This window comes from Globicephala melas, chromosome 4 (genome assembly GCF_963455315.2).
Source record: "Globicephala melas chromosome 4, mGloMel1.2, whole genome shotgun sequence".
In the NCBI taxonomy this organism is placed as follows: Eukaryota; Metazoa; Chordata; class Mammalia; order Artiodactyla; family Delphinidae; genus Globicephala; species Globicephala melas.
The window spans coordinates 132,390,472-132,402,785 of NC_083317.1; the positions used below are offsets into that span (position 1 = coordinate 132,390,472).

General features: G+C 38.6%; 1 protein-coding gene across 5 annotated transcripts in view; it reads right to left on the reverse strand.

The window, feature by feature from the left end:
* DNAJC13 (DnaJ heat shock protein family (Hsp40) member C13) overlaps positions 1-11,653 on the reverse strand; it is a 122,341-nt gene extending 110,688 nt beyond the window's left edge. For all 5 annotated transcript variants that reach the window (XR_009563829.1, XM_060298609.1, XM_060298610.1 and 2 more), the window contains exon 1: positions 11,498-11,653. The gene's annotated coding sequence lies outside the window, so the exon portion shown is untranslated. The remainder of the gene's footprint in view (positions 1-11,497) is intronic.
* Positions 11,654-12,314: the final 661 nt, after the last annotated feature.

Below are 12,314 nucleotides of genomic sequence, written 5' to 3' on the forward strand. Positions count from 1 at the left end.
AGGCTAAGGCTAGTAAAATGGAAGTGCTCTTTATGGAAGAAAATCACTCCTCTACCTGAAAAGCTCACCTTCAGCCATGTTATATTTAGGTAAGGATATACCAGAGAGATAATGAAGGCAGGAAATACTTACCTAAGTAGCCAAGTCAACCCCAGAAATGATGGGATAATTCAAAGCTAATGTTAGTGCCTGCGCAGCCTCAAAATGGAAATTAGGATAATGTTTTACTATTCTGAATCCTCAGTAAAGATTATCCTAAAATTGGCGAGGGTAGATGACCCTAACCAAAAAATTATGACATGTCCTGAAATTATGCAACTTTTATTAAGTATTCATCATGTGTTAATGATGACACTGGGCATTTACCACCCATTTATGTATCTCACTGTCCCCATAACAACACTAAGATACAGGAATGATGATCCCCATTTTATTGACAAGAAAACAGAATTAGAGAAATTAAACCACTTCTCTAAGGTCACAACAACTGGTAAGTGATTGGGCCAGGCTTTTGAACTCAACCTGCTTAACTCCACATTCTATGAACTTAAGCTTAACTATAATACCTTCCTTCAAATTTAGAAAATCAAAATAAATTCATTCTGACCATGTAATTACAGACTTATCATTGACAGCACATTCCTAGATTAATTCAGAACTAGTTCCAATTATTATCTTCACCTGGAAATATGATTAGGCAATTGTTGGAAACTTTGAAACTCACAATTTCAAGCAGTGAAACAAATTACAGTACTTAACACAGGGCAAAAGAAATAAAACAAAAAAGATGTTGCCAATGCTGAAATACTCTACTATGTAAAAATAAACATTTTAAATGTTTCCACCTATAGATAAACTTACATATTTTTAAAAAAACAAAGTGTTCAAAACAAATACATGACAACAGAAATCTGCTACCAATATGTGGTTTCAGGATACTTTTTAAGGAGAATTCAACAGAAAAATACTATTCTAACAAACAATGAGCTTTTAAAACAATCAGATTAATGAGATAGGTTGGGACCTACTTCCCAATGGTGCAATATTAACCTCTCCATTTTCAAGTAAATCTATTTTATATGCTCAATAAAACCTCAACCACTTTGCGATAAAGTCATTTCACCTAATGAAGGTAATTGGTGTGGAAACTGCATTAACTCTTTCAGACCATGAGGATATTTCTAGACACACAGATAATTCACTAGTGGATAATGGTAATGCACAGATACCAGAAAAATGCAGAAAAAATAAGACAAAAATATTCTGAGCTTGACTATGTATCATTTAAAGTGACAGTTGGAACAACTTCAAAAGAACCATTGGAAAATGAGTAAAAGCAAGTCTAGAGGTCCCCCAAGTGCCGTGGTCAAGTGATAATTCAATCTGGGAAGACCCACTTGGAATACCTCCCTGTAGCACAGATAACTAGAGTTGCTATCGCACACACTAAACATTAACTAATGATGAGCACAAGAAGCTAGTGTTAATAAGACACAAGCTGAAGTAGTTTTAATAAGCTATCACCAAGATAAAAGTGGTGAGTTTTAAAAATATTACTTATGGTCAAAGACAAACTAGTGATAACTGCCATTTACTGGCTGCATGACCTTGAACAAAAGTTTCCTATCTTCTCAGAATCACAGTTTATCTATAAAATAGGGATGACAGTACCTGTTTCAAAAGGCCATGGTGAGGACCAAGTGAGATAACTTGAATAAACGGGTTAGTGTGATGTCTGGATCAGAATAAGCACTCAAAAATATATTTTTGTTAGCAATCATAATAATTACTACTGTACTTTAAATATACTAACCCAGATATGCAATAGTTCTTTGGAGCATTATTATTTCATTTTGAAGATTACCTACAGGCCCCTGTACTTTTTAAGGCATTATGGAGGGAAAGTTCTTATTAAATTATTTGATCCTAAATCTTTTATCTATTAACTTCAGCCCTTGTACTATTCAATGTATATCATCAATATGTGTCACATAGAACTTCTACTTTCAAAAATAGTGTTCTATTGATTTAATCAGTATTCATAGTTTTTAATGTGCTCATTCAAAAATAACTATACCAATATATCATATTTCTTAAACTGGATGGAGTACATCAGGGTATTATCATTATTATTATTTTATTCTTTACAATTTCTTTCCTAAAGTGTTTTTAAAAAGAAAAAATATAAAAGCCAAGATAACCATGATAGATGACATTTAAAAAAAATCATCTTAGGGGCTTCCCTGGTGGCGCAGTGGTTGACAGTCCACCTGCCGATGCAGGGGACACGGGTTCGTGTCCCGGTCCAGGAAGATCCCACATGCTGTGGAGCGGCTAGGCCCGTGAGCCATGGCCGCTGAGCCTGCGCGTCTGGAGCCTGTGCTCCGCAACGGGAGAGGCCACAACAGTGAGAAGCCCGCGTACCGCAAAAAAAAAAAAAATCATCTTAACTATAAGCTTCTCTTTATTTCAACTTTATTCCTACAAAATATACTATTTTGCAAGTCAATCTTATTTACTACATTTAAAATATCTCCCACTTAGGCATTTAGAATTTCAGCTCTTAGAAATGCTTCTTTACCTGAAACCAACCTAATGTTTTAAAATTTATGTTTGATGCCTATAAGTTACAGCTTATGAAACTGTTGGAAAAAAAGTTTCCATAAAACTCCAGAAAAATAATTTAATCCCCATTCAATTATCTCCTCTGTATAGTTCTTAAATAAGCTCTAAAAGTGGTTCTAGAACTGTTGCTTACAGGCAAAAACTCATAAGCAACCATAATTCGCATTAATAGCGATGAAAAATCTGCAGAATTTCTAGCATCAAGCAAAATAGCATAAGTCATTTATAGGCATATTCGATAAAAAACAACAAATTGTCCAGCTAAAAAAGTGTAAAAATTGTTGGATGAGATCTTGGTAGCAGCTGTATCATCAGCATTTGCCATCCTGCCAGTTGCTAAGGTGCTATTCAAATTAGCAAGAATTTATCTGTTCAAACTAATTACCGCTTAAATTTCATCTCCTTCCCTGCAGGACTGTCCCACTTCAAATTCTCAAAGACCTTTTTGATGAGAAAAACTCAAGTTTACATGCCCTTTGTAACTAAATCACATTGAAAGTATCTCTAATTTTTTTTTAGTTTTATTTATTTTTGGCTGCGTTAGGTCTTCATTGCTGCGCAGGGGCTTTTCTCTAGTTGCGGCGAGCGGGGGCTACTCTTCATTGTGGTGTGCAGGCTCCTCACTGCGGTGGCTTCTCTTGTTGCAGTACGCGGGCTCTAGGGCATGCAGGCTTCAGTAGTTGTGACTCGCAGCCTCTAGAGCGCAGGCTCAGTAGTTGCGGCACACGGGCTTGGCAGGCAGATTCTTAACCACTGCACCACCAGGGAAGTCCCTGTAATTCTGCTTCACTTAAACTCTAAAGTTGGCTTTACTTACTCTTATTCTGTATCCTAATATTATACCACCAACAGAGCTTTTCTGCAACTTCTCAGTTTGTTCTTTTGAGAGAACTGTACTAAGGGTTAAAAAGTCAAATTCAAGTTAACTGGCATTTTGGCTAGATTCACCTTTTTCAATGAGCTCCCTTGCTTCATGCTTTCAAACAACACTTAATGTTCTCACATTCTTTAATTTATTACTGGCAGCAAAACTGACAATCCATTTAAGATCATTTATGGATAAAATGAGAACAATCTTTTGGATGGTATGATTTTGACGAAAAATTGCAGGATTTGAGAGTCCAATGAGAGAAGACTACATCAAAATGACACTAAGAACAAAAAGCAGAATGAAGGGACTCAACACCACAAGCACCCAAGCAGATTACGGCCAGGCTATAAGCAAAAGAATTTGCACACATAGCAAAATTAAGTCTACGTGCATGGCTTGTGTTAAGTAAAAACTCAAACAGAGCACTTAGCCAGGGCTGAATGAGTATGCTCAGAAAAATAATACACTAGTGAATGAATGAAAGAATTGGCTTTAATCAAGGCTACTTGCCTTCAAAGCATACATTTTGCATGACCAACTGGAAATGATTTTTACACAAATATGACAACTTCCAGAGAGCAGATATTAACTTTCCAGCTTGACTCTATAAAATTAAAGAATGAACTCTTTCATCATTAACTCTGCTCTCAAATAATGAATTAAAAACATGAGGTTGTCTTGAAATGCATCAAAAAATAAGGTGAATAGAAAGATGGATAGATACGTGATAAATCAAGTATAGCAAGATATTAATGTGTAAATCTTGGAGGTGAATATAGGGGAGCCTAATGTAAATTTCTTTCAACTTGGCTATAGGTGAAAACTTTTAAATTGGGGGAAAACTACATTTGCCTTTATTTTCTGACCAAACTCTCCTACAAAAGAAACACTGCTTTTCTGCTACATTGTAAAACTACACCTGAAAATATGGTAGACATTCACATGATAGAAACTAATTTATGAACTTAATACTTCCTCATACATCTATATCCTACTGAAAATGCAGGAGGAAGGAGAACGATTGCTAAGTCAAAGGCTAATCCTTAGTAATGACGGAAGAGAGAATCCCTTATTACTGGCTTCTTAAAGACCTAGTTTTGTTTTTTTTTTTTTTTAGGACTGATTACTTTTTTGTTGTTGTTGCGGTATGCGGGCCTCTCACTGTTGTGGCTTCTCCCGCTGCGGAGCACAGGCTCCGGACGCGCAGGCTCAGCGGCCATGGCTCACGGGCCCAGCCGCTCCGCGGCATGTGGGATCTTCCCCGACCGCGGTGCGAACCCGTGTCCCCTGCATCAGCAGGCGGACTCTCAACCACTGCGCCATCAGGGAAGCCCTTAAACACCTAGTTTTATTTGTAACTAGATTCAAAACCTAAGTGAATTATATCACTAGGTTAGTTCAGTTTCAAATAAAAGGTAAAAAATATAAATGGTTAACAGAACATTAATTTTTACCCACATTAAAAAGCTACAACTAGACTGTCTTAGAATGTGCTGTGTATGAAAGAAAACTGATATGAACCTTAACCATCTTTTTAAATTTTCATGTTTTAATATATAACTCAAGTATAGGCAAAAGCATTTCCTTCTAAATAAACAACAAATCAGTAATATGTAATGTGTATGACACCTACCATACAGGGATCTTTAAATAACTATAAAATAGATCACAAAGTAAGGTTTTAGTACACCCTATCTTAGCTTTCTTAACTTGCTGAAGAACCCAATAACTCCAGAAATAAATGTGGTAAGAAAGCCAGTGGTAACACCAAATTTCAGCTGACAATCACATCTCCAAATAATTGCCCAGAAGTTACAATATTGAAACCTCTGAATTGTCTGCCACATTAAAATAAACTTTCAAATACTTCTGCCACCATAGGGAAAAATAATCTAAGATCCCCTCATTCTCTTTAAAAAAATCCATTCCTCTCCAATTAGAAACTGAATATATATTCATGAAATAAAAGGGCAAGAGAAATTCAAAAGCAACCCCTAAATCTGAAGAAACACTTAGTATGATCTCAAGGGGGGGAGAAGCAAGCATATATACCACAGCAGTTAATTTTGCTGGCTTTTTCTCTTCAATGTAAATCAGATATTGAAAAAGATACCTATCTCTTCATATTTTAGATTCAATCTGAGGGAATAATTCTTATTTCTCACAAAATAGACGTCTATCTGTTGTAAAAAAGAAATTAATGTTTTTGCCAGGAAAGATGCATGGTTATTACTCTTCCCTTTCCAAAACTTAAAAATGCCTTAAAATATTCACCTGGAGAAAAACAAAAAAACAACTAAGAAATGTGTTCACTTAAGCAATTCTGTGAAATCAGTGGTACTGATCACTTACACATTTTTAGTTTGCACACATTCTTAAAACTTTCTAGACACAATTTCTATTTCATTTTATCTTTGAAGCTAACTTGGCTTATGCAAGAACAAAATGTACTAGTTCAATAAACTGTTCTTCAGCTCACAAACAGGCACTTAATAATCTTGCTCTAATATGCTAAATAGACCCTAATGGTAAAAAATTCCACATTTTAACTTGTTTTTCTTAACAATATAGTAAACGCATAATGGGGGACTAAATTTCCTAAGCATATAACAAATATAACTTGAAGAAAGTTTTACAGTAAGCATCTTAATACCCAAACCCTGTGCTCTTTATACTAGTAAAAGACAAAGAGTTTAAGTGGCTGCTATTTCCCTTTCTTTCACCCAATACAAAATAGCAACAACAGTAGGCTTCTAGTTTGGCTCTTTCCGAAAAATCGCTATTATTCCTAACTCTGCCATAGTGCTTCACAGTTTACAGAACACTTCCAAATCTACCAGTTATCTTAAAAAAAAAAAAAAGGAAAATTCTACTTTTAAAATTAAACCCAGTCCTATTAGTTTGGGGAGAGAAATGGCTTATAGAGAGAAATGGCTTATCTACTCTAAGATTTGATAAACATCCAAAATACATTCTGTACAAGTCTGAGAGAGAGAGAAACCCCACAGCACTAGTAAGAGAATTTAAATTTTAATATAATTAGTACGGAATTTATTACACATTAGAGAAAGTCTAATCATAACCTTATCAATCCTTCCATTATGTTTCACAACTATACTTGGCAAAATCAGAACATTAAAATAATTTAGATTGCTTTAGGGATTTTGTTTTCAATTTGTTCATCAAAAGGTCAAATTCTTATTGATCAACTGCAAAAAAGATATTACCAATGGGCATGTGCTAAATATGTGAACACAGCATAAGCAGTGTGGCCTACTTCTAAGGGCAACTTAAGTTCTGAAACTATAAAAACCCCACTGATTTCAGACTTTATTTTAGAGATCACTCTTCCTCTTAAGTAGTCCATAAAAGTACAAGTAAAACTCAAATATGTAGGCTGCTGAATAAACTTAAGAGCATCTGAAAAGAACTACTAGCAAATTATGCTCAGCTTTATTGACTGAACCATACTTAAATGTAACTTTGCACAGGCAACTGTGTCTTAAGTTTGCAAAAATGATCACAACCATGTTGGCTTAAGTTACTTGCTACAAAGATATCCCCTAAATCAGTGATTCTCAAAGGAGTTCCCAGAACTAAGAATCACACCATATGACAAGAGACGTTACTGACTGGCATGTGCTAAGCATGTGTGAACACTGCTGAAGCAGAAAAACATGCTGAAAACACTGATTAAAATTCTGAATTAAAGTAATGGTTGCAGGGGTGGAGGTGGGGGGGGGAATGCTGATCCTTGAGACACTATGATTAGAAACACTACTAGGACTTACTGGATGGGGCTAGATACCCCTTAATGTATAAGACAGTCCCATAGATTGAAGAATTGTCCTCAAGTGACTTTCAAATATCCAAGTGGTCATTCACATAGATAAAAGCCTATTTATAGTTAACCCCAGAATTTAGTTTTATGTTAAAATACAAATCACAAAGTATGTTTTGCAGTTTAATATGCACATAATTTTCCAGGAATACATATATCATACAAACTGAGAGATTATACTTTGAATTCTCATGGCTTTTCAGAGTATCTATATTTTGTCTTCATTTTTTATATTTCTTATTTTTTCTTTCAGTACTTTAAAGTTGTCACTCAGCTGTCTTCTTGCTTGCATGGTTTCTCTGCTGTAACTCTTACCTTTGTTCCTCTGTAATGCTTCTCTTTGGCTACCTTCAAGAGTTTCTCTTTGTCCTTTGCTTACATCAGCTTGAATTTGCTATGTCTAGGTGTGTTTTGTGTTGGTTTTTAAAGGGGCAGGTATTTATCCTGCTTGGTGTTCTCTAAGCTTCTTGCACCTGTGGTTTAATGTCTGACATTAATTTGGGGAAATTTTCTATTATTTCCTCAAATATTTCAATATTTCTTCTGCTCTGTTCTCTTCTGGGATTCCAACTATGCATGTATTTATAATAAATGTTTGATATTATCCCCAAGATCTTGTTCTTTTTTTGAACTCTTTTTTGTGTTTCAGTTGGATAATTTCTGACATCTACAAGTTCACTGATTCTTTCCTTGGTTGTGTCAAATCTATTGATGAGCCCAAAGGCATTCTGCAGCTCTTTACTATGTAATGAAACTTCTAACATTTCCTTTTGATTCTTTCTTATAGTTTCTGTCTCTCAGCTGAAATTACCCACCTGATCTTGTACATTGTCCACTTTTTGTTCATACCTTTAACATATTAATTATAGTCATTTTAAATTCCTTACCAGATAGTAGCATCTGCATTAATCAAAGAGTATTTCTGATTATTGCTCTTTCTCTTGGGAATTTTTTTTTGCCTTTTGTATGACTTGTAATTTTTTGTTGAAAGCTGGACATGTATAAGACAGTAGAGATAGAGGTAAATAATTTTTGTGACAGGAAATGGGCACACCTTTTCTTTGCTAGGTCTTTAGTGCTGGGTGTTAGGAGTTGGGCTGGGTTTATGATTTTGCTGTTGCTACGGTTATCCTCAGTGTACCACAGCCTTCGAATATCTAAAGAATAGCTTGTGCCTATGGTGGGGGGTGGTTTACTAAAGCAATGTCTGTTTGATTCTTTGCCCTGAGCCTCTTTGCATAATCTTGTTCTTCACCTTGTAGTATTTTGCAGTTGCTCATTATTCACAGCTTCTTAGCTTGATGGCAGTGAGTTGGGGGTACAGTCTCTCTTGTTCTGATTAAGGTTTACTCTTAGACATACACTGTGTCTCTGGATCACAGGGGTGTGATCTTCCTGTTTCCCCAGGCTGCAGTTTGGGGCTCAGTGCCCCTCCCCCAAGAGAAGATTCTTTCCCCCTACTTCTGTCTTCCCTCAGCTCAATGAATGCTCACCAGCAGGGCCTGCTAGCAGAGATGCCCTTCCCTCCACAGATTAAGGCTTTTGTTCCATAGAACAGACAGAGGGGAAGACTCAGAGCACAGTTTTCTTGCCCCTCCAGAAAGTTCTGCTGCTCTTCTCCTCCTTTAAGTCAGCACCACAGCAGACACTCCCCAGAGCTCAACCCAGTCTTTTCTAGGAGTACCCAGTGAGGTTTGTAGGTAAAGAGATTGGAAGAAGGTGCACCCAGGCTTCCTTTTCTTGTCAGCTATTCTAGCTGAACGCTTCTTAACAGTGTCCAGCTGTGTCTACTGAAGGTGAATGTCAGTTCATACATACTCTTTCTCTCCTTAAACTTTGGGCCAGTGGTTTGCTCTGTGGCCTCAGCTTTTTAATAGGTTTCAAAAAAAAAAAAAAAAGTAATGAATTTAAAGTTAGTCCAGTTCTTTTTTGTTCTAACAGTGGAAGCAAAGCTTCTTTTTGTCCCAGGGCCAAAGCCAGAAGGTGGTTATATTATTTATAAACTATTATTTCAGGATAGTAAAGGGGCTGTTACTAATTATTTGAAATAAAAAGTTGGCATTTATTGGGTTTGATAAAGTTGAGATACACTGACTTAAAGGATCTCTTTCAAAACAACTCCCCTTTAACCACTAATAAGTATTACAGTTAACATTTAGGCCTAAAACTACAGTATTAGTAGCAACAAAATTTTTGCTAGTTTATCTGCTTAGCCTTACTTCTATTTTACCAATTTTAAGTATTTCAATCAGAGAAAAAGGGGAAAGGTATGTGTGAAGGAAACCTCAAATTCACCTGTGTAAATAGAACTGGTTGAGGAATGGAGCCAAATTAGTTTAAACATTTTATTTCAACCAGAATTTAACAGCTACTGAGAACCTGACTCCACTACCAACCTTTTTACAAATTCAGTAATATAGCCAGTATTGTTTCGGTCCACCTAAGCAACCAGCTTCCATTTTGTGGATAAAGTTAATTCTTACAAATAAGAATTTATGCTTTCCATAATTCCATAACTTTCCCTCTCATACCATTCATATATTTTAGACTATTTACTACTGCCACTTTAGAAAAACAGGAATATCCATTACCTCCCAGTGGAATACAAATTGTGATATTTTCCATGAACTGCACTACAGCTTTACATTCCTATCTCTTAACCTTCTGACTCCTCTTTTCCTCCCTTAATATGTTCTACTTCCTGTTTTCAAACAAGGAGTATAATGTAATATTTCTAAACAAGGATGGACTTATGTTCCATTGTGATATTAATCGCAAAAGCCAAGTTTGAGACATAGCTGCTTAAACTGTTTCACATTACATTTAAAATGTTAACAAGATCTTACGTTATATCCTAAATTAAGTCAAACAATAAAGCACTTTCTAAAGACTAGTGAAATCAAGTCTTTTGGGGATACCCAATTACTGACAAGTAATTTTCTAAATTTCCTTTTTTTTTTTTTAAAGGCAAGTTCTGTTTCATATTCCCGTAAACTCACAGAGTACTGGTAACATAACTACAAAACCTGACCACCGTGAGTAATTTCCTTAAACTCTGCTGACTGTACTTTCAAACCTAGAAATCTACCAGATCCATCAAGCAAGAAAGAAAACACAGTAAGACAATCCTCGGGACAGGTCCTGAAGAAATATTCTGAAATTTAACTTTTTACCCAAGACACTATATTCCAAGACGCTCAAAATAACCCTACAGTATAAAGTCCTTCACAGTGAGGCAACAGCATCAGGTAGAGGCCCTGAGAGAAATCAAGGTCGGGTCAAAGGGAAAAGCAGAGAGGGGAATTGAGAAATCATTACTTCAGGAAACCATCGCCACATCTGGGGAAGATTTCTAATTTTCTCCCCTAAGCAAATGATACAGGTAACAATCTCAAGACAAGAGTGGTTAACTTAACATCCTACAGTAAGGATACAATTTAAGGGAATACACTCTTCTTATGTGCCCTAAGTCAAATCCGCGTTTAACAGCCTCTTCACTAAGCGTCTAAGTCCTATTTCATCCACTCCAAAGGCCGCATTCAGAGGCAAAATCACAGCAGCGAAGGAAAGGCCCCTGTGAATAAGCTACCTTGCAAAAAGGAAAAGCTGTGGACGAAAACTTCATTTTGGATTAGGGAGGAACTAGAGAAGAAACCACGCGGGTGCTCCCCAATTCCTAACAAAACGAAACAAAGCTAAGCAAATAAAGTCTATGCAGGGCGTGGGAGGAAGGAGGGTCGCCCACCCAAGGAAACAAGAGTTCCCGGCCTCCAGCGGGTAGAGTGCTCAGACTAGGAAGCTGGAAGGGAATCCCGAGGGCGGAGCCCAGAAAGGAATAAGGGCTGTGTGGGGTAAGGATGTGCAGAGTGGAGTGGGGGACCGTGATGGGTAGAAAACCAGAAAACGAGGCAAAAAGAGGGGAGGGGCTGAACAAGGCAGGGCCCTGGGCGACTGTCACTCAAAACCGCGGGGGGCGGGCGGGGTCGGAGGGCAGGAACCAGACGAGCAGTCTGGGGGGAGGGTAATCTGCTTTCCTTAACTGAAGGAAGTTGTGGCCCAGACACCACCCCTCCTTCTCCCTGCTGTTGGTCCCCCAAGTCCCCGCGGCGTGGCGAGGGGGTAAAGCAGAGCTCCAGAGTCCGGTGCCCGTAGTGATTTACCTTCGCGGGAGGCTGGAGAGGCTCCAGCCCGAGCTCCTCCCGCCGCCGGCTCAACGTCCAGAGTGGGATGAGGCGCTCTCCGGCCTCCTTTCCCTCGCCACTTCCCCTTTCCCCCGCGAGGGCCCTTTAGCTCTGCTCCCGCGGGGTCCTGATGCCGCGGCGGCGCTGCCTCCCCGCCCCCTCCGCCCCCTTCGCCCCCTCCGCCTCCTCCCTCTGCCTCTCAGAAGCTCACTCTGGAGGCCGCCATCTTCGCACAGGCTTTGAGCGACCGCGTTCCAATACGCCTGCGTCGCCCCCGCCCAGGCTGTCACAAGACCCGGTCAGCTGATTTCAATTCTTCCGCTTTCTGCTCCGCCCTCTCGCATCCAGCCCTCCGCGTCTTATTCGCCCACTTTCAATGAAATTCCGCGTTCCGCCCGCTACTCTGCTAGCTGCTTCGCCCGCCCTCCTCACTCAATGCAGTTAGACATGCGCAGAATGTCGAGGCCGGCAGTGGGATTTGGAGTCCATGCAGCGCGGGAAGGGAACCCGTCTTTCAGCGTGTGGCTGAGTGCCGCCAGTGGTCGTGACGCGGCACGGGTTTTGCACTCCTAATCCCCTGAGGTCTTGTTTTAAAGCATTTACCTAGTCTTGACTTAAAGTGCCATGGAGTATCCTCGAGGCAGTCTATACCCGGTTTGGTGGATCGCGAGCCGGCAGTTTCACTTGCTGTTGACACTCCCAGAAGACAGCTGAAAAGGGTTTAAATATCGGTTGGTTTGGGAAGTCACGGAGACCAAAGCTTCGGAAATACCGACAGCCTTTTGCTGGTGGGAGT